The sequence below is a fragment of the Hemiscyllium ocellatum genome, unplaced genomic scaffold (genome assembly GCF_020745735.1).
Source record: "Hemiscyllium ocellatum isolate sHemOce1 unplaced genomic scaffold, sHemOce1.pat.X.cur. scaffold_1068_pat_ctg1, whole genome shotgun sequence".
Taxonomy (NCBI): domain Eukaryota; kingdom Metazoa; phylum Chordata; class Chondrichthyes; order Orectolobiformes; family Hemiscylliidae; genus Hemiscyllium; species Hemiscyllium ocellatum.
The window spans coordinates 107,502-126,215 of record NW_026867663.1 but is presented as its reverse complement, the minus strand read 5'-3'; the positions used below and the strand labels follow the sequence as shown (position 1 = coordinate 126,215).

The following is an 18,714-nucleotide window of genomic DNA, read 5'->3' as shown; positions in this document are numbered from 1 at the left end:
AACAGAAATAATTAATTAAAGAATACGGTGAGAACATGGGTAAATGGTTCTGTGTCCACGAAGTGATCAGCCATGATCTTATTGAATGGCAGAGCAAGCTCAAAGGGCAGGATTGTCTTCTCCTGTTCCTAGTTCTTATGTTATACAATTGATATGGTTAATGTAATTTCTGCAGTTTCATGCATTCACACACACACACACACACACACCTCACACATATCCCACACACATACACACACACTCACTCACACACACATACACACACCTACACACACACATACACACACACACATACACACACCTATACACACACACACACTCACATACACTCACTCACACACTCACTCACAAACACTCACTCACACACACACACATACACACACACATACACACACACTCACTCACACACCTACACACACACTCACTGTACTAAAACTGAGGTTTAATGAATAAAAACTAAATTATGAAACTAATGATCGACTAGGCCATAATGAAGCATGAACTAGAAGTCACCTCTGTTATGCCAGGAACATGGTAACCTTGGGCAAGAAACCAAGGAATGCTTCAGTTAGACACAGAGGGCAATATACAATGAAAGCTCTTTTCATGACATCAATAAATGTTATAACTAGTAGCAGAAATTGTAAAATAATATAACATTTTAATTAAAGAAATTGGCAGAGAAAAGCGTGAAATGCTTTAACCAATGGAATTGTCATTAATGATTTTTAATGTAAGAAAAATCCATAGCGTGAGATGTTTAAACCAATGAAATTATCACCAATGTATTTGAATGGAAAAATAATGTATAAGTATTAGTGCTGTAAAATCTCCCGTTGCGATTTCCGAAGTCCTTTTTGGAACTCGCCCAATCTTCGAAGATTGAATAAACATCAGTTGCTCTGTCTGTGTGTGTCTCGCAGTATTTCGAATTGCCACGGGAAAAGTGACAGCCGGTGGGGATAAGGGCTGATACCAGTCAACTTGGAGTTCGCCTTTTTGAACTTAACCTTGTGGACAGTCTCCCTTGACACAAGGGTTAAAGGTCAGTCCGCGGTTGGCAGAGTTCGGAGGCAGGACCCGGTTGTTCTGAATCAGATCCCTAGAGTTAGAATAGTTAGCCAAGTGTCAGGAACTATTCTCCGGAGATTCAGAAAACCTAGACAGAAATCACTTATAACACATTCCTCCCTCACTCGTGACTTGGAGGTGCTGATGTTGGATTAGGATGGACAAAATTAAAATTCCCAGAACACCAGGTTATAGTCCAACAGGTTTATTTGGAAGCACTAGCGCTGCTGCTGCTTCATCAGGTGGTTGTGTGTTTTTAACTTTGTCCCTCACTCTTGTAACTTATGCAGAGCAACAAAAACCAGGAAGCAGTGCGCATGCTCCAGCCAACAATGGTCACAAGATGATTGATGTCAGCGGTGGACCAATGGAAGTACAGGGGCGGGGCTGGAGGACCTGGCGAGGCGGTTGGCCCTCCGACCAATCAGAGTGAATGAGAGGCGGGACTTGATTATACCACGTGATCATCCTCGCGGACAGCGCGGCTGTGCGGGCGGAGAGCTGTCGGTAAGGAAAGAAATAAACAGCAGCAAGCGGGAGGGAAACGGTGACGGTCTGGGCTGAGAGGTTTTGCGAACATTTGGTGCACATCGGAAAAGACAAATTTGAAATTTACAGTCTCGTTTTTGCAGTAAACCGGAAAATGCCTCATTTCGCGATTGACTCGAGTCAGTGCCGCCATCTTTATTCGGGGCAACGATTCACTGGACACGTGCAGCCGCCATCTTTGTAGGGGGCAAAGTTCAGAGGGGAGTATGTGCAGCTCTCCCTGATAGAGAGTCATGGGGCAGGATTTACACAGAGCACATTCACACCCAGGGAAATGGATTTTTGTTTTTCTGTGGATTTGTTTCGTCATTCGTTTAAATGATTTGGATGTGAATAGAGGCGGTACCGTTAGTAAGATTGCTGGTGACACCAAAATTGTTGGTATTGTGGTCAGTGATAAAGGTTGTCTCAGAATACAATGGGATATTGATCAGATGGGCCAATGGGCTGGGGAGTGGCAGATAGGGTTTAATTTAGATAAATGTGAGGTGCTGCATTTTAGAAAAGCAAATCCGAGCAGGACTCACACTGAATTGTAAGGTCTTGGAGAGTCTTGCTGAACAAAGAGACCTTGGAATGCAGGTTCACAGTTCCTTGAAAGTAGAGTCACAGGTCGATAAGACAGTGAAGAAGGCATTTGGTATGCTTCCCTTTGTTGGTCAGAGCGTTGAGTACAGGAGCTGGACAGGACATTGGTTAGGCCACTTTTGGAATATTGTGTGCAATTCTGGTCTCCCTATTATCAGAAGGAGGCACTGAAACTTGAAAGGTTTGAGAATTGATTTTCAAGGATGTTGCCAGGGTTGGAGGATTTGAGTTGCAGGGAGAGGCATAATAGGGACTGGGGCCATTTTCCCTGGAGTGTCATAGGCTGAGGTGTAATTTTGAAGAGATTTATATAATCGTGAGGGGCATGGATAGCGTAAATAGACCAGGTGTTTACCCTGGGGTGGTGGAGCCCAGAACTAGAGGATATAGGTTAAGGGTGAGAGGGGAAAATTCAACAGGGACCTAAAGGGCAACAAAAATTGTAACATTTCAAAGGCAGTTGAATAGGAAGGGTTCAGAGGGATGCCGGCCAAGTGCTGGCAAATGGGAATAGATTAGGTTCGAATATTTGGTTGGCATAGATGGGTTGTACTGAAGAGTCTGTTTCGGTGCTAGACATCTCTGACTGTGGGATCATAAAACTGCTCCGATTCGCCTCTGAGCACCTTGATGTCCACTTGTTCACTATCTAGCTTCCTCAGTCTCTGAGTGTATTTTTGCTCTGTTTAGTATTTTACTATTATGTTCACAGACCTTTCAATAAATGAATTGTCCACTGCTGCCCGGCTCCTGACCATATTACAGAGGAGGTAGTACTGGATGTGTTGAATCATATCGAGGTGGATAAATCCCTGGGACCTGTTAATGTGTATCCCAGACATTTGTGGAAAGCTAGGAATGTGATAGCAGTGCCCCTCACTGAGATGTTTATAATGTCATTGGTGACAGGTGAGGTGCTGGAAGACATGTGCCATTATTTAAAAAGGTGGTAAGGAAAGGCCAGGGAACAAGAAAACAGTGAGCCTGAAGTCAGTGGCAGGCAAGTTGTTGGAATGGATTCTGAGGGACAGAATTTACATGTATTTGGAAAGACGAGGAATGGTTAGGGATAGATAGCATGGCTTTGTGTGTGGGAAATTCTCTCTCTAAATTGATTGAGGTTTTTTTTGAAGATGTGACAAAGATGATTGATGAAGGCAGATTGTGAATGTTGTCTATATGGACACTGAACGATGTTCCACAAAGCAGACTGGTTAGCAAGGTTAGATAACATGAAATGTTGAGAGAACTAGCCATTTGGATACAAAACTGGCTTGAAGGTAGGAGGCAGAGGGTGGTGCAGAGGGTTGATTTGTGGACTGGAGGCCTGTGAGCAGCAGCGTGTTGCAGGAATGGATATTGGGTCCTTAAATAATTGACTTGGATGTGAATATGAGATATGGTCAGTAGGTTTACAGAAGACACCAAAATTGGAGGTGTAGTGGACAATGAAGAAGGTTAGTTCAGAATACAACAGGATCTTGACCAGATGGGCCATTGGGGCGAGGAATGGCAGACTGGGTTCAATTTAGACAAATGTAAGCTATTGGATTTTGGAAAGGCAAATCGGGGCAGGACTCATACACTTAATGGTAAAGTCCTTGGGAATGTTGCTGAACATAGAGACCATGGAATGCAGGTTCATTGTTTCTTGAAAGTACAGTCATAGATAGGCAGGCTAGTGAAGGTGGGGTTTGGTATGCTTATATTTATTGGTCAATGCATTGAGTACAGAAGCTGGGATGTCAAATTGTGGCTGGACAGGACATTGATTAAGCCATTTCAGGAATTACGTTTTAAGTTCGAAATCCCCTGTTCTGGGAAGGATGTTGTGAATCTTGAAAGCGTTCAGACAAGATTTACAAAGACTTTGCTAGGATTGGAGGATTTGGGCTACAGGGAGAGGCTGAATAGGCCAGGGTTAATTTCCCTGGAGAGTCAAAGACTGAGAGGTGACTTCATGGGGATTTATAAAATCATGAGGGGCATGGATACGGTGAACAGCCAGGGTCTTTTCCCCCCAGTTAGGTGGGTTCAAAACAATCGCATGGGCTTAAGTTGAGAGGGCAAAGATTTAAAACGGATCTAAGGGGCAAAGTTTTCAAGCTGTGTGTGGTGTGTGTGTGGAATGAGCTGCCAGATGAAGTAGTGGAGGCTGATACAATTACAACATTTGAAAGGCATCTGATTGGGTACATGGACAGGAAGGGTTTCAAGTGATACGGACCAATCGCTGGCAAATGGGGCTCCAGTTGTTGAGGATTCCTAGTTGGCATGGACAAATTGGACCAAAGGTCTGTTTCTGTGCTGTACATCTCTATGACACTAATAAATGAAAATAAGATGTGTTCCTCTTTTGTGGAGAGCTAGCAGAAGCACAGATAATTGTTCTTGGAGCTGAGAAGGTTAAGCAGTGATTTTGATCAGCTGCAAATTTGTTTCTAAGATATTTAATTTGCAGAGAGAGGGGAATTGTTAACAATGTCACAATTTTAGTAACTATTTTCAGGTAATTGGCAAATAATAAGTGAATATGTGAACATTATGTTCTTCAGTAAGTTCTGAGCATCTGGAATAGTCTGAACGGCAGCTGGACAGACTCAGCAATTATTCATAAACAGATTTGGAATTTTACCTTTTAAGGGAAGATTTGGGGTGCTATGGGCAAATGGGAAGGGAATTGGGACAGATTTGCAGCATTTCTAGAGGGAGAGAGTACAGCCCCAATGGGCTGAATAGCCCCCAGCCCCTGTGCTCTGTGATACTGTCCCATTCACTGTGAATGATGAAGCTCATCCCAGAGCAGAGAGAGGGAGGATCCCACCAATCATCCGGGGCCCATTGTGAGGTGAGTGATGTCAGCGCAGGCCAATAGGGCCAGAGGGCAGTACTGGAGGACCAGGTCGTACGAGTTTGTCCTCCAACCAATCGGAGTGAATGAGGGCATCCTCAAGGTTGGAACTAAAGAAAGGCACATATCGCAGAGATTTGAGAAACTGGAGGACGTGAGATAGGGAGCGTTCTGTGGCTAGTGAGGAATTATATAAATAAGGAAGAGTTGTGAGGATGGTTTAGGTGACATTGATCAGGCGAGTTGAGGATGGAGGAATTTAGGGATCGTGAGGATTAGAGTCATAATGTTATACAGCAAGGAAGCAGGCCCTGTGGTCCAACCAGTCCATGCCGACCATAATTCCAAACTGAACTAATTGTACCTGCCTCCGCTTGGTCCACATCCATCCAAATATTTCCTATTTATGTACTTATCTGAATGTCTTTTCAATATTGTAATTGTATTCACAGCTACCACTTCCTCTGGAAGTTCATTCCACACGTGTATCTTTTTTATTAAAACCTTCATGTATTTTCTCAAATCTTTCTCATTTCTTCTCAAAATGAATGCACCCGAGTTTTGAATCCCCCCTCCCCCGGCTATTCACCCTGTCTACACTCTTTCTAATTTTATAAACCTCTAATAAGCTCACGCCTCAACCTCGTGCACGCCAGTGAAAAAATTCCCAGCCTATCCAGCCTCTCCTTAGAACACAATCCCTCCATTCATGGCAACATGCTGGTAAATCTCTTCTGAACCTGCTCCAATTTAATAATCTCCTTCCTATAACAGCACAACCAGAACTGGACAGAGTATTCCAGAAGAGGCCTCCCCAACATCTTGTACATCCCCAACATAACGTCCCAACTCCTGTACTCCAAGGTCTGAACAATCAAGGTAAGTGTGCTTAGCACCTTATTAACCACCCTGTCTACATGTCACACAAACTTCAAAGACGTGAAGCCCTCGGTCTCTCTGTTCCCATATCACTACTCAAGGCCCTACTTTTATTGAGAGTAAGTCCTGCCCTCATCTGTTTTTTCAGGTTGTTATATTTTGCATTTATTCCAATCCAAAAAAATTGAGTATAAAGGCAGTAGGGGTATAATTAAGAGGGAAATCAGGAGGCAAAAAAGGGACGTGAGATAGCTTTGGCGAATAGGGTTAAGAATAATCCGAAGGGCTTCTATAAATACATGAAGAAAAAAAGGCTAACTAGGGAGAAAATAGAGACCCTCCAAGATCAGCAAGACAGCCATTGTGTGGAGCTGCAGGCGATGGGCGAGATAGGAAACCAGTGTTTTGCATCAGTGTTTACTGTGAAGAAGTACATGGGAGATATAGAATGTGGGGAAATAAATGGTGACATCTTGAAAAATGTCCATATTACAGAGGAGGAGGAGATGCTGGATGAGTGGCTAAGGAGCTGGTGCAGGGGAAAAGGATTCACATTTTTTTGGATCATTGTGATCTCCTCTGGAGTAGAGTTGACCTGCATAAGAAGGATGGATTGTACCTGAATTGGAAGGTGTTAACATCCAGACAGGGAGATATTAGTGATACTCGGGAGGCATTAAACCAGTGAGGGAGTGGGTGTAAACCCAATAAGATAGTGAGGAAAGAGTATGTCTGAGACTGGTACAGTTCAGAAGTCAAATAGTCAAGGCAGGCAAGGGCAAGGCACAGAATGAAGTCGGACTGAGCAGTTGCACTGCATTTACTTCAATAGAAGAGGCCTGACAGGGAAGGCAGATGAGCTCAGGGTATGGTTTTGAACATGGCACTGGGATATTATAGCAACTACAGAGGTATCACTCAGGGATGGATAGGACTGGCAGCTTAATGTTCCAGGGTATAGATGCTATAGGAAGAATAGAAAGGGGGACAAGAGAGGAGGGGGAGTAGCATTTTTGATTCAGGATAGCATTATGTTTTTGCTTAGGGAAGATATTGCTGGGAGTACGCCCATTGAAGTTATTTCGTTGGAACTGGGAAATAAGAAAGGGATGACCACCTTATTGGGGTATTCTGCATGGATTTTGTCTGGGTTCTCTGGTTTCCTCCCACAGTCCAAAGATGTGCAGGATAGGTTGGATTATCCAGGCTGAATTGTCCACAGTGTTCAGGGATGTGCAGGTTGGGTGGATTGTCCAGGCTGAATTGTCCGTAATGTTCAGGCATGTGTAGGTTGGGTGGCCCTGGGAAATGCAATGTTACTGGGGGAGGTGAGGAGGCTCTCAGGGTCAGTATCAGTGTGATGGGCTGAATGACCTGCTTCCACACTGTTGGGATTCTCTGATAATTCTACTAGTTTTAAAATAGTTACAGAAAATAATAGACCAGATCTACATGTTAAGGTTCTGAATTGGACAAAGGCTGATTTTGATGGCACGAGGCAAGAACTTTCACCTGGCCCCTCCAGCCTGCTCTACCATTCAATAAGATCAGGGCTGATCTTTTCATGGCCTCAGCTCCACGTTCCCGATCTCCCACCATAACCCTTAATTCCTTTCCTGTTCACAAATCTACATTTTGCCTGAAAGGCATTCAAATGCTGCAGTCAGCAGGGAACGCCACAGATTCACAACCCTTTAGCTGAAGAAGCTCCTCCTGATCTCAGTCCTAAATCTGCTCCCCCTTATTTTGAGGCTCTGGAGTTGGACCCGTCCCCAGTGGAAATAGCCTCCCTGCTTCTGTCTTATCTCCTCCCCTCATAATTTTATTTGTTTCCTGTCCAACGTCCCATTCTTCTAAATTACAATGAGTATAGAACATGTTTTCTCAATCTCTCCACATACACCAACCCTCTCAACTCCCAACTCAAACTAGTGACCCTCCTCTGCACTCCCTCTAGTGCCAGTACATCCTTGCTAATGTAAGGGGATCAAACCTGTACACAGTACTCCAGGTGTGGCCTCCCCAGCCCCCTGTACAGCTGCAGCATAACCATCCCTCTGGCAATGAAGGACAATATTCCCTTCACTGCCTTAATTACCTGCTGTACCTGCAACCCAGCTTCCTGTGATTCATGCACAAGGACACCCAGCTCCCTCTGCACAGCAGCCTGCTGCATGTTTTCACCATTTCATCATCCAGTTTGCTGTTAGTCCGACCCAAATGGATGACCTCACATTTCCCAACATTGAACTCCATCTGCCAGATCCTTACCCACTCACTTAATTGATCTGTATCCCTGTGCAGACTTGCAATGGACTCTGCAGACATTGCTTTACTCATCTTTGTATCAAATGTGAACTCTGACACCGTACACTTGGTCCTCAATTCCAAAACATTTGTGTAAATTGCAAACAGTTGTAGTGTCAACACTAATCCAAACACCCGTTTATCCCCATTATTTATTATGTTGGTGAACCGATCCTGTATCAATGATAATTACCCATAATGCTGTGCATCTTTACCTTATACAGCAGCCTTTTGTGTGGCAACGTATCGAATACCTTCTGGAAATCCAGGTACACCACATCCACCGGTTCCCCCTTGTCCAACGCGCTCATTGTATCCTCAAATAATTCCAGTAAATCCATTAAAAGTGACCTGCCTTTCATGAATCCATGCTGTGTCTGCGAAATGAGACAATTTCTACCCAGATATCTCACCACTACTTCCTTGAGAGATTCAAGCATTTTCTCCACTGCAGAAGTTAAGCTAACAGGTCCTTTTTGAAAAATAGTGGCACCAATTTGCAGCTTCCAGTCTGTCAAAACCATCCCAGAATCCAACAAATTTTAGTGAATTATCACGAGTTTGTTATTCTCCCCCCCCCCCCCCCCATCTCCTTTAGTCCCTCGAATGCATTCCATCAGGGCCAGGAGACCCAGCTACCTTGAGGCTGTTATCTTTCCCAACATTGCCTCTTTACTGGGAATGATTGTTTCTCTGTCCTCATCTGCTATTGCCTCCACAGGCCTGCAACAATGAGAGTATATAGACAGTATGTTCCTGTTAAGGCCAAGGCTGGTAGGTGTAGGGAATGCTGCCTGTCGAAAGAAATTGAGGGCCTGGTCAGGAAAATGAAGGAGGCATTTGGCAGGTACAGAGAGCTGTGTTTGTGAGAATCCCTAGAGGAGTATAGGGGCAGTAGGAGTATACTCGAGGTAAACCAGGAGGGCAAAAAGGGGATATGAGATAGCTTTCGGAAATAGGTTTAAGGAGAATCCAAAGTGATTGTACAAACACACCAAGGACAAACGAGTAACCAGGCAGAGAATAGGTACCTGCAAAAATCAAGGCTGTCTGTGGAACCGCAGGAGGTGAGAGAGGTTCTGTGTGAGCGGAGAGGTTTTACAAACACAATGTGCGCATCGGAAAACACACATTTTGTAACGTCCCAGTCTCGTGTTTTCAGTAAATGGGGAATTGCCTCAGTGTGGCTGCAGGTATGTGTACGCGTCACCATCTTTATTCGGGGCAAGAATTCACTGGATACATGCGGAACTGCCAGCTTTGTAGGGGGCAAGGTGCAGCCAGGCGCATGTGCAGCCTTTCTGTGGTACAGAGTCATTGGGCAGGATTTACAGAGCACATTCAAACTCAGAGAAATGGATGTTTATTTCTGGATTTGTTTTGTCATTCATTTAAATGATTTGGTATCGGAAATGAGTTTGCAGGTCATACAAAATTGGAGGTATTGTGGATAATGAAGAAGGTTACCTCAGATTACAATGAGATATTGATCAGATGGGGTTTAATTTAGATAAATGTGAGGTGCTGCATTTTGGAAAAGCAAATCAGTGCAGGACTTATACACTGAATGGCCAGGCCCTGGAGACGTTTGCGGAACAAAGAGACCTTGGACTGCAGGTTCATAGTTTCTTGCAAGTCAAGTTGCAGGCAGATAGGATGGTGAAGAAGGTGTTCAGTTTATATTCCTTTATTGGTTCGAGCATTGAGTACAGGATGTGGGAGGTCATGTTGCTGTACAGGGCATTCGTTAGGCCACGTTTGGAATATTGTGTGCAGTTCTGGCCTGCCTCCTATCAGAAGGGTGCTGTGAAACTTGAAAGGTTTCAAAAAAGACTTCTAAGAATGTTGTTAGTGTTGGAGGATTTGAGGTTGGAGGCTGGGCTGTTTTCCCTGGAGTGCAATAGGCTGAGCTGTGATGTTATGGAGGTTTATACTATCAAGAGGGGCATGAATGGAGTAAATGAACAAGGTGCTTTCCTTGGAGTGATGGTGTCCAGAAGTAGAGGCATTGCTTTAGGATGAACGGATAAAATTTCAAAGGGGCCTAAAGGACAACTCTCATGCAGTGGGTGGAATGAGCTGCCAGAGGAAGTGGTGGAGGCTAGTACAGATAAAACTTGTTAAAGGCGTCTAAATAGACACATGATATGATGAGTAAGCGTTTACAGGGATATGGGCCAAGTGCTGGCAAATGGGAATAGATTAGGTTCGGATACCTGGTTGTCATGGATGAGTTAGACCGAAGAGTCTGTGTCGGCGCTATCCATCTCTATGACTGTGGGATCATAACAGCTTATACTGTTCTGCTTCATCTCTGGGCTCCCTCATGACCACTTTGTTAATGTCTAGCTTCCTCAGTCTCGAACAATGGGTGTATTTTCCTATTACTTTTACAGACATCTTTATACGTTAATTTTTCACTGCCGCCCAGCCCCTGACCGTGTGCTGCTTATTAATTTTTTTTCTGGAAAATTTTTGACAGTCAAGAATTCTTTTTTTCCGATGAGCAAGTGTATTTTCCTTCCGTTTCTGACTATAAATTCTGCATCATTTTCGTTCCCTGTAATCCGTTTTGCACTCCCTGAAACATCAACTGTGTTTCTCCTTCCACAGATCCCAGTGATTAATGCCAAAGCCCTGTTGCCTGGGGAGAGGGTGATGTTTGACTTTCTTGTACAGCTGCAGTTTGTGTGGTGAAGGTGCTCCCACAATGTGGTTGGGTAAGAGACATTACAGATTATTCATTACAGCAACAGTGATGATTTGAAGATAATGTCCAAATCAGGAACAGTTTGTAGTTTTATTATCATGCTTATAATTTCACAAAAATATTATTGGGAACTTTAGACAAGGCCAGAGAAGTAGGTTTTGAGGAATGTCTTAAAGGAGGAAAGCAGACCTGTGAGGTTTTGGCTGTGAATTTCAGACCTTGTTGCTTTGGCAACTGTAAAAGCAGCCACACAGGGGAGGTAATGAATTAACAGATCATTGGGAGTCTCGAACAGAATGGGTTGTCGAGGTCTCAAAGGGTGTGTGATACAGCGAGCTAGGGATGGTCACAACCAGGAATTATATCAAGGGTGAGAATTTTAAATTGAGGGATGTGGGCCGGATGCTGGCAGGTGAGACTAGATTGGGTTGGGATATCTGTTCGGCATGGACAGGTTGGGTCGAAAGGTCTGTTTCCATGCTGTACATCTCTGTGGCTCTATGTTGTTGATTATGAATAGCAGCCTTTTGGTGGATCAACAAGTTTTGGTACGAGGAAGTACTTGGGCAGAGATTTAGTTTTTCTTGAGATAACAGGGAGGTTGAATGTGGGAAGTTGGCCAGGAGTGTGTTTGTATAAGGAAGTCTGGAGATAACACAAGGTGGATGAGAGTATATGAGCTAATACAATGTTAGAATCAGCACGAAATAGTGGTCCTGTCCCCCTCACCTCACCACACCTCTGGGATTCAGCTGGTTGTCAGGTTGTGAATCAGGCGGTAACACAATCGGGAGCTGAGTGGCCATGGTGGAGCCTGAAATGAGTGTCACTCAGCTGGCTGTTGCTGAGCAGCTGCTGCTTGGTAGCCCTGTTGGTGACATCTTCCATCACTTTACTGCTGATCGAGTGTGGACTGACGGAGGGAAATTGGCTTGGTTGGATTGCCCTGTGTTTTCTGTTGAACATGCCTGGGCAATGTTCCACAATGTCAGTAGATGCCAGTGCTGGAGCGGTACTTGGCTTGGCGGGTGGCAAGTTCTGGAGCACAAGCCATTAGTATTATTGCCAGGATATTGGCAGGGCCCGTAGCCTTTGCACTACTTAACCACTTCTTGATGTTATTCAAACTGAATGAAACTGGCTTAAAACTCACATCTGTGATGTTGGAAACCACTGGAGAAGGCTGGGATGGAGCATCCCACTTCTGGCTGCAAAGGCTGTTGACTTATCTGGTGCATGGATGTGTGAGGCCCCTCCATCAGTAAGGGTGGGGATATCTGTGATGCTTCCTGCAGTGAGTTGTTTTATTGTCCATCACCGTTTACAACTGGGTGTGGCAGTACTGCAGAGCTCTGATCTGATCCATTGGTTGTGGGATCACTTAACTCTGTTGCTTGGTGCTGATGCTGTTTGATATGCAGATGGTTCTGTTTGGTAGCTTCAGGTTGGCACTTCATTTTTAGTTATGCCTGGTGCTGCTCTGGGCATGCCCTCCTTTCCTGTCCTTTGTGATGGGTGAGAGCAGGATTTACAAACCCATGAGATTACAGATTGTGCTGGAGTACAGTTCTGCTGTTGTTGATGTCCCACAGTGCCTCAGAGAGATCCAATTTACGTTCCTACATCTCATCAAAGTCTGTTCCATTTAGAACGGTGATAGTGTCACTCAACACAATGGAAGTTTTTCTCAACTTTAAGCCAAGACTTGTGTCTCCAAAAAGAATGTGCAATGGTCGCTCGTACCGATACTGTCATGGACAGATGTGTCTGTAGCTGGTCAGTTCATAACAATGAGATCAAGTATGTTATTCCCTGTTGTTGGTTCCCTCACCACCTGCTGCAGACTCAGTTGAGCAGCTATATCCTTTAGGACATGACCAGCTCAGTCAGTAATTCTGTTGCAGAGCTAGTCTCGATTGTGGACATTGAAATCCTGTACCCAGAGTACGTTTGACACCATTTTACTTCCTCAGTGCTTCCTCCAAATGTTGTTCAACATGAAGGAGAAGTGATTCATCAGCCAAGGGAGGACGGAGCGTGGTAATCAGCAGGAGCCATGAGACTTCCTGGTGTCCGGAGTCAATGCTGAGTACTCAGAGGGCAAATCCTCCCTGTCTGTGCCACCACCTCTGCCTGGTCTGTCCTGCTGGTGGGACAGGACATATCCAGAGATTTCAGGAGAAAGTGAAGACTGCAGATGCTGGAGATCAGAGTCGAGAGTGTGGTGCTGGAAAAGCACAGCAGGTCAGGCTGATGAAGGGCTTAGGCTCGAAACGTCGATTCTCCTGCTCCTCGGATGCTGCCTGACCTGTTGTGCTTTTCCATCACCACACTCTCGATATCTAGGGATGGTGATGGTGGTATCTGGTCATTGTCTGTAAAAGGGCTCCTGAAGAAGGGCTCATGCCCGAAACGTCGATTCTCCTGCTCCTTTGATGCTGTCTGACCTGCTGCGCTTTTCCAGCAACACATTTTCAACATTGTCTGTAAGAGTTGATTCCATGAGTATGAGTATGTCAGGCTGTTCCTTGATTGGTCTGTGAGACAGCTCTGCACATTTTGACACCAAACTCCAGATGTTAGTCTGGAGGACGTTGCACCATCGAGAGGGCTGATTCTGTGGTTGTATTTTCTGGTGCTTTGTCAGATGCTGAGTGGTCCATCCAGTTTCATTCCTTTGTTGAGACTTTGCAGTGATTAATACAGTGAGTAGCTGGCTGGGCCACTGTCGGGTTGGCAGGATATTTTTCCACCATTGACAATGGTTCCATGGAGATTAGTAGATTCCTAATTCCAGTTATTTTTTCTTGAATTCAGATTCCACCATCTGCCAAGTTGGGATTCGAACCAGGATTTCTGTCATTGGTTTTAATATTTTGGGTAAAAGTTAAATACATTCGGTTTGTTCACGCACTTTAAATATCACTTACCCAGGTTTTGTTTCTTTGTGAAACACTGTCCATCATCCTGTCTCCTCCATCCTTCTCTCCAACAACAAGAGTTTGGAGCACATGGAGTTTCTCTGTCACTAAGACTGAGACAATCCGATCTGCTGCTTCCCTCCCTCCCACTGAGTCAAACTGCCTCACGTGGTGTTCCCGGATTTTGTCCAAACTTTCTCCAATCCCGGTCAAGCCTTATCAGAGCTCATCTTGACCCTTTTACCCTCATCTCAGTAAACCATAGAGTTTCCAACTCTCTTTTCTCCCCCTCCTCATCAGTCTCCGTCACCGATTCACAGATATTGTTCCTTGTTCTGTCTTTTCTGGTTATGTCCTTCTCTCCCATTCTGTGAAAAACTAATATTTGACCTCATGGTTGTTGAAAAATCCTGCTCCATCTCCACTCTCCCTTTCCTTTCTGAATTCCTTGCATTTGGTGTCCCTCATGGATCTATCCTTGGCCCCTCTTGTATCTCCTCTACATACTGACAGGAAGTGACATTGTGCAAAAGCACCATGTTGGGTTTCACATGTACACTGACAATGCCCAGCTCTCCCTCCCCGTCATCCCTCTCCATTACTCCACTGTTACTCAGTTATCAAGCTGCAAACCACATTCCCACTACTCGATTAGGTGCAGTTTCCTCCAATGAAACATTGTCATGGTTAAACCCGTTGCCTGACCAATTCCTTTCCCTTACTGCTGAGCCCCTCCCTCTCACTGAGAACTATACAGCAGAACTACACTCTTCACAATATTGCAGTTCACTCTTCACAATATTGCAGTTGTTTCTGACGCGAAGCTGACCTTCTGATTAGACGTTTACACAATCCCAAACACCAGGAATTCCAATCTCTTAAACGTTGTTTGTCCCCTCCTCACTCCAGCTCCATTGCTACTGAAACCCCTTACCCGTGTCTGTGTTGCCTTAAACGTGATGAATCCGAAACAGAACCCTTGATTCTGTGACTGGCTCAGAATCTGGTTTCAGACTCCCCCCTCAGTATTTACCCTCAGACACATCAGTATTTATTCTGTCAAACCCCTTCAGAATCTGGTGGTGCGGTCTGATTGTAGCTTGTGGAAATGGCAGAAGCTGATGTGTTGTATCTGGGTGGAAGGTAAGGACTTGGGGTGGGTGGGGGGAGCTTGCAGGGTGTTCTATCCTTGTTGCAGTTGGAGGTGTTGGTTTCAAAGGCAGAGGTGCAGGAAGTGGAGGAGATACATTGGATGGTATTGACCACATGGGAGGGGAAATTGCAGTCCTTGAAATATTTGGTATTTTGGTATGTTCTGGCTTCACTGGAACACTGCAGTAAGCATGAGACAGAGGTGTTGGCCAGGTGTGTTATAGTGACAGGCAGCTGGAAGCTCGGGGTCTGTTTTTGCAGCAGAACGTCGATCATCAGTCGCCATTTCCGCCACCTCCACTGAGATGCTGCCAGACACAGGTTCCTGTCCCCTCCATTAACAGCTATGCACCCTCCCAGCCAGATCGTAATCCACTCCTTTGTCTTTCCAAATGTTCCGGTCTCTCTCTGGGTCCTGTCCCTGCCTATTATTTACTCTTTAACCCCCTATCTCCTGCAGTACAAAGATCTGCAGGTTAGTTGAATTGGCCAAGCTAAATTTCCCATAATGCTCAGGGATGTGTAGGTTAGGTGCATTAGTCAGGAGGAATATACAGTAATAGGGTAGGGGAATGGGTCTGGGTGGGATACCATTCGGAGGGACGCTGTGGAACTTTTGGGCCGAATGGCCTGTTTCCACACTGTCAGGATTCTAATTTTCCCAGCTCCCATCGGTTCTGAGGAAGGGCCACTGGACAGATTCCTGTTCCCAGATGCTGCCAGACCTGCTGAGCTTTCCCAGCACCTCCTGCTTGTTGTTCCTGATTGACACCATCCATCCACCTTCCGGGTTTGATTCAGGCAGGGGGAGGATCCCACCACTGACCTCACAATGGGGTCCAGCTGATTGATGGCAGCTTCGGACCAATAGGAAAAGGTGGTGGGACTGGTGGACCAGGTGGAACCAGCTGGTCATCCAAACAATGGGAGTGAATGAGGGGCGTGGCCAGTGGGATGACACGTCACCAGTAACTCCGCCTGTGCAGTGTCACGTGACTCGGCCGTTGGTGAATGTGGGAGAGGCAAACAGGGAAGGGGAGAGTGGCCTCAGAGACAGAGGTAATGAGTCACTTCAGACTGGGAAGTTTTAATTACACTGTGCGGGTCGTTAGTCTGAATTAGAAACTCTTAATCCCGCGTTTGCAGCAGATGGGAAAATGGCTGCGGCCCTCAGGCGGTGATAGGTCCTGGGATATGGCCGCCATCTTTATTGGGGCAAGGTACAGTGAGGCACATGTCCCCTTCCTAGGATGGGGCAGGTGTGTAACTTGAAGAGAGGCATTTACACATCAAGCACATACCAAGAAAAAATTATGTCTTTATATTCTTCCTGTACTGACTAAGTTTTGTTTTGTGAATTTATTTCATAGGATATTAAATCAGAATAATTGAGGTTGGGATCTCAAAAGTAAGTTTTTACAGTCAATGGAGTCATCAGGATCTGAATATCATTGGCATTTAACTGTGGAAGGAGAAAGGTTTGTCTGTTTGTGGGAAAATATCTCCAATATTTTTGTTAAGCAGAAAGATGTACAAATTCGTGGTTGGATCACCCTTTGGGTGTGTGCTCTGTTCTGGGCCCTGCAGCTGAGGAAGGAGATATTGGCCTGAGAGGGAGCACAGATTTATCCAAATTACACCTCGTCTCTTTGTAAGAACTCTCAGATTTAGACCCAATCACCCACTTCATGATGTTAACCTGTAAACTTCATATTTTCAATTACCTGCAAACTTCCCATTAAAACTCCTTTTGGACTCAAATTCCAGTACCTTTTCAGGTGGGATGTTCCAGCTTCTGACAACTGTCTGTTCATTCAGAAACTGCTGAGGTCCATGTTGACTCTGGGGTTACAAAGGGCTGAATTGAAAGATGAGATGCTGTCCCTGAGCTCCCATTGAGATACACTGGAACAGTACAGGAGGCTGAGGGCAGTGTAGGTGTGAGCAGACAATGAAATGACAGGGCTGCACTGTGAGGGCTGCTTGGCTCAATGAGAGTGTTTTGGAGTTGGGTGTAAACAGAGTGAGGGGAGACAGGGAGAAGGTGAAGCTGAAACTCCGTTTTAGTTCAGGCCGTTCAGAAATTCACATGGTCCCAATGGGAACAGCCAGTTTTTAAGTGATACCTGCGGGGTATTTGTTAACAGTTTTTAAAGTATTTTTCCTGAGGGCAGTTGAGAGTTAACCACATTGCTGTGGGTCTGGAGTCACATGTAGGCCAGACCAGGTGAGGATGACAGTTTCCTTCCCGACAGGACATGAGTGAACCAGATGGGTTTTCTAACAATCGACAATAGTTTCATGGTCATCATTCGCCTTTTCATTCTAGATTGTATTGGATTCCGATGCTGCCATCAGCCATGTTGGGATTCTAACCCTAATCCTCGGAACATTGCACATATCACTCGTCTGGCAGCCATTGCCTCCCTTTTTAGCAATGTTTAAAAGAAAGTTCCATCATTCTACGCATACAATGTGAGATAAAGTACTGCAACCTCCATGTGTCAGCCTCTCCAAAAGGTCAATCAACGGAAATTTGTTTGGGGGTGAAATATTTCACTTTTTTTTGTGGGGGGGGGGGTGGGTGGTGTTTATTAAACAAAAACGAATCCAAATAAAAATCTGATGCCACAGACGTGTAATTTCTGAAGCCGGAGGGGGATTACAGAGACAGGGAGAGTTGTGGGGCTGGAGGGGGATTACAGAGACAGGGAGGGTGGTGGGGCCGGAGGGGGATTACAGAGACAGGGAGGGTTGTGGGGCCAGAGGGGGACTGTTGTCCAAACATCACTGTGGTGTACATGGACTGCAGCATTTCAGGGAGGCGGTTAACCACCACTTTCTCCAAGACAAGTAAAGGTGGCCAATAAATACTGGTCTGGGCAGCAAAGGCAACCCCCAGTGAATAAAACCAAGCAGTGACCTCTCTGAGCTGACTTGCTGTGAAGTTAAAAACCTCTGGAAATGGAGTGGGCAGAGAAGAGAAACAGTGACATTTCACAGCTGCCCTCAGAGAGACCTCACCCTTGGAAGTACTCAGAGCCGGGGATCAGCTCAGTGAGTTTCAGTCTCTTCAAACATCAATCTTAGTCAGTTTTATTTTATTAAATCTACAATAGTGAGTCAGGTGAGGATTTCTTTTTAATGTCTTACGGTCTCTTGATTAAATGTTTAAGATATAAAACATAAGTTATTCTCGGGCAGTATTTTTCGAGCAGTAAGACTGTGCCTTTGTCTTGGTCTGTAGGTTGTTAAGGCAGAGAGATGGCCTGTTGTAGAGTGGCGTGCTGTTCCTGTCGGATGTGGGAAATTAGGGAGAGTTTCAATGATCCTGATGATTATGTCTGCAGGAAGTGTGATTGCAAATCCTATTGGATCACATGGATTGGTGGAGGAGTGATTAAAGGCAGTGAGGAATTGACAGGAGCCGGGGAGTGTGATAGGTGCAGTCTCAGGATTGCAGGATACTGCAGATACAGTCAGGTAGGTGGGTTACCTCCAGGAAAGCTAGGAGGGGTAGGTAGGTACTGCAGGAGTCTCCTGTGGCTATCTCCATCTCAGACAAGTGACAGCCAAGTTACTGGGACTGAGACTGGCTTCTAACATAATGTGAGGTATATCCAGTTCCACACGATCGATGGTGATAGGGGACTCTCTAGTCAGGGGCACAGTCTGCCGTTTCTGCA

The 18,714-nt window shown here is 45.2% G+C and overlaps 1 long non-coding RNA gene across 3 annotated transcripts in view; it reads left to right on the top strand.

The window, feature by feature from the left end:
* The first annotated feature begins 1,453 nt into the window (after window positions 1-1,453).
* Window positions 1,454-18,714, top strand: part of LOC132809330 (uncharacterized) — a 53,497-nt gene continuing 36,236 nt past the window's right edge. For 2 of the 3 annotated variants that reach the window (XR_009642257.1, XR_009642258.1), the window contains exons 1-3: window positions 1,454-1,578; window positions 5,834-5,938; window positions 10,859-10,965. This is a non-coding gene — a long non-coding RNA (uncharacterized LOC132809330). Of the gene's footprint in view, window positions 1,579-3,353; window positions 3,431-5,833; window positions 5,939-10,858; window positions 10,966-18,714 lie in introns of those variants that run through there. The other variant, XR_009642259.1, reaches the window with a different exon arrangement.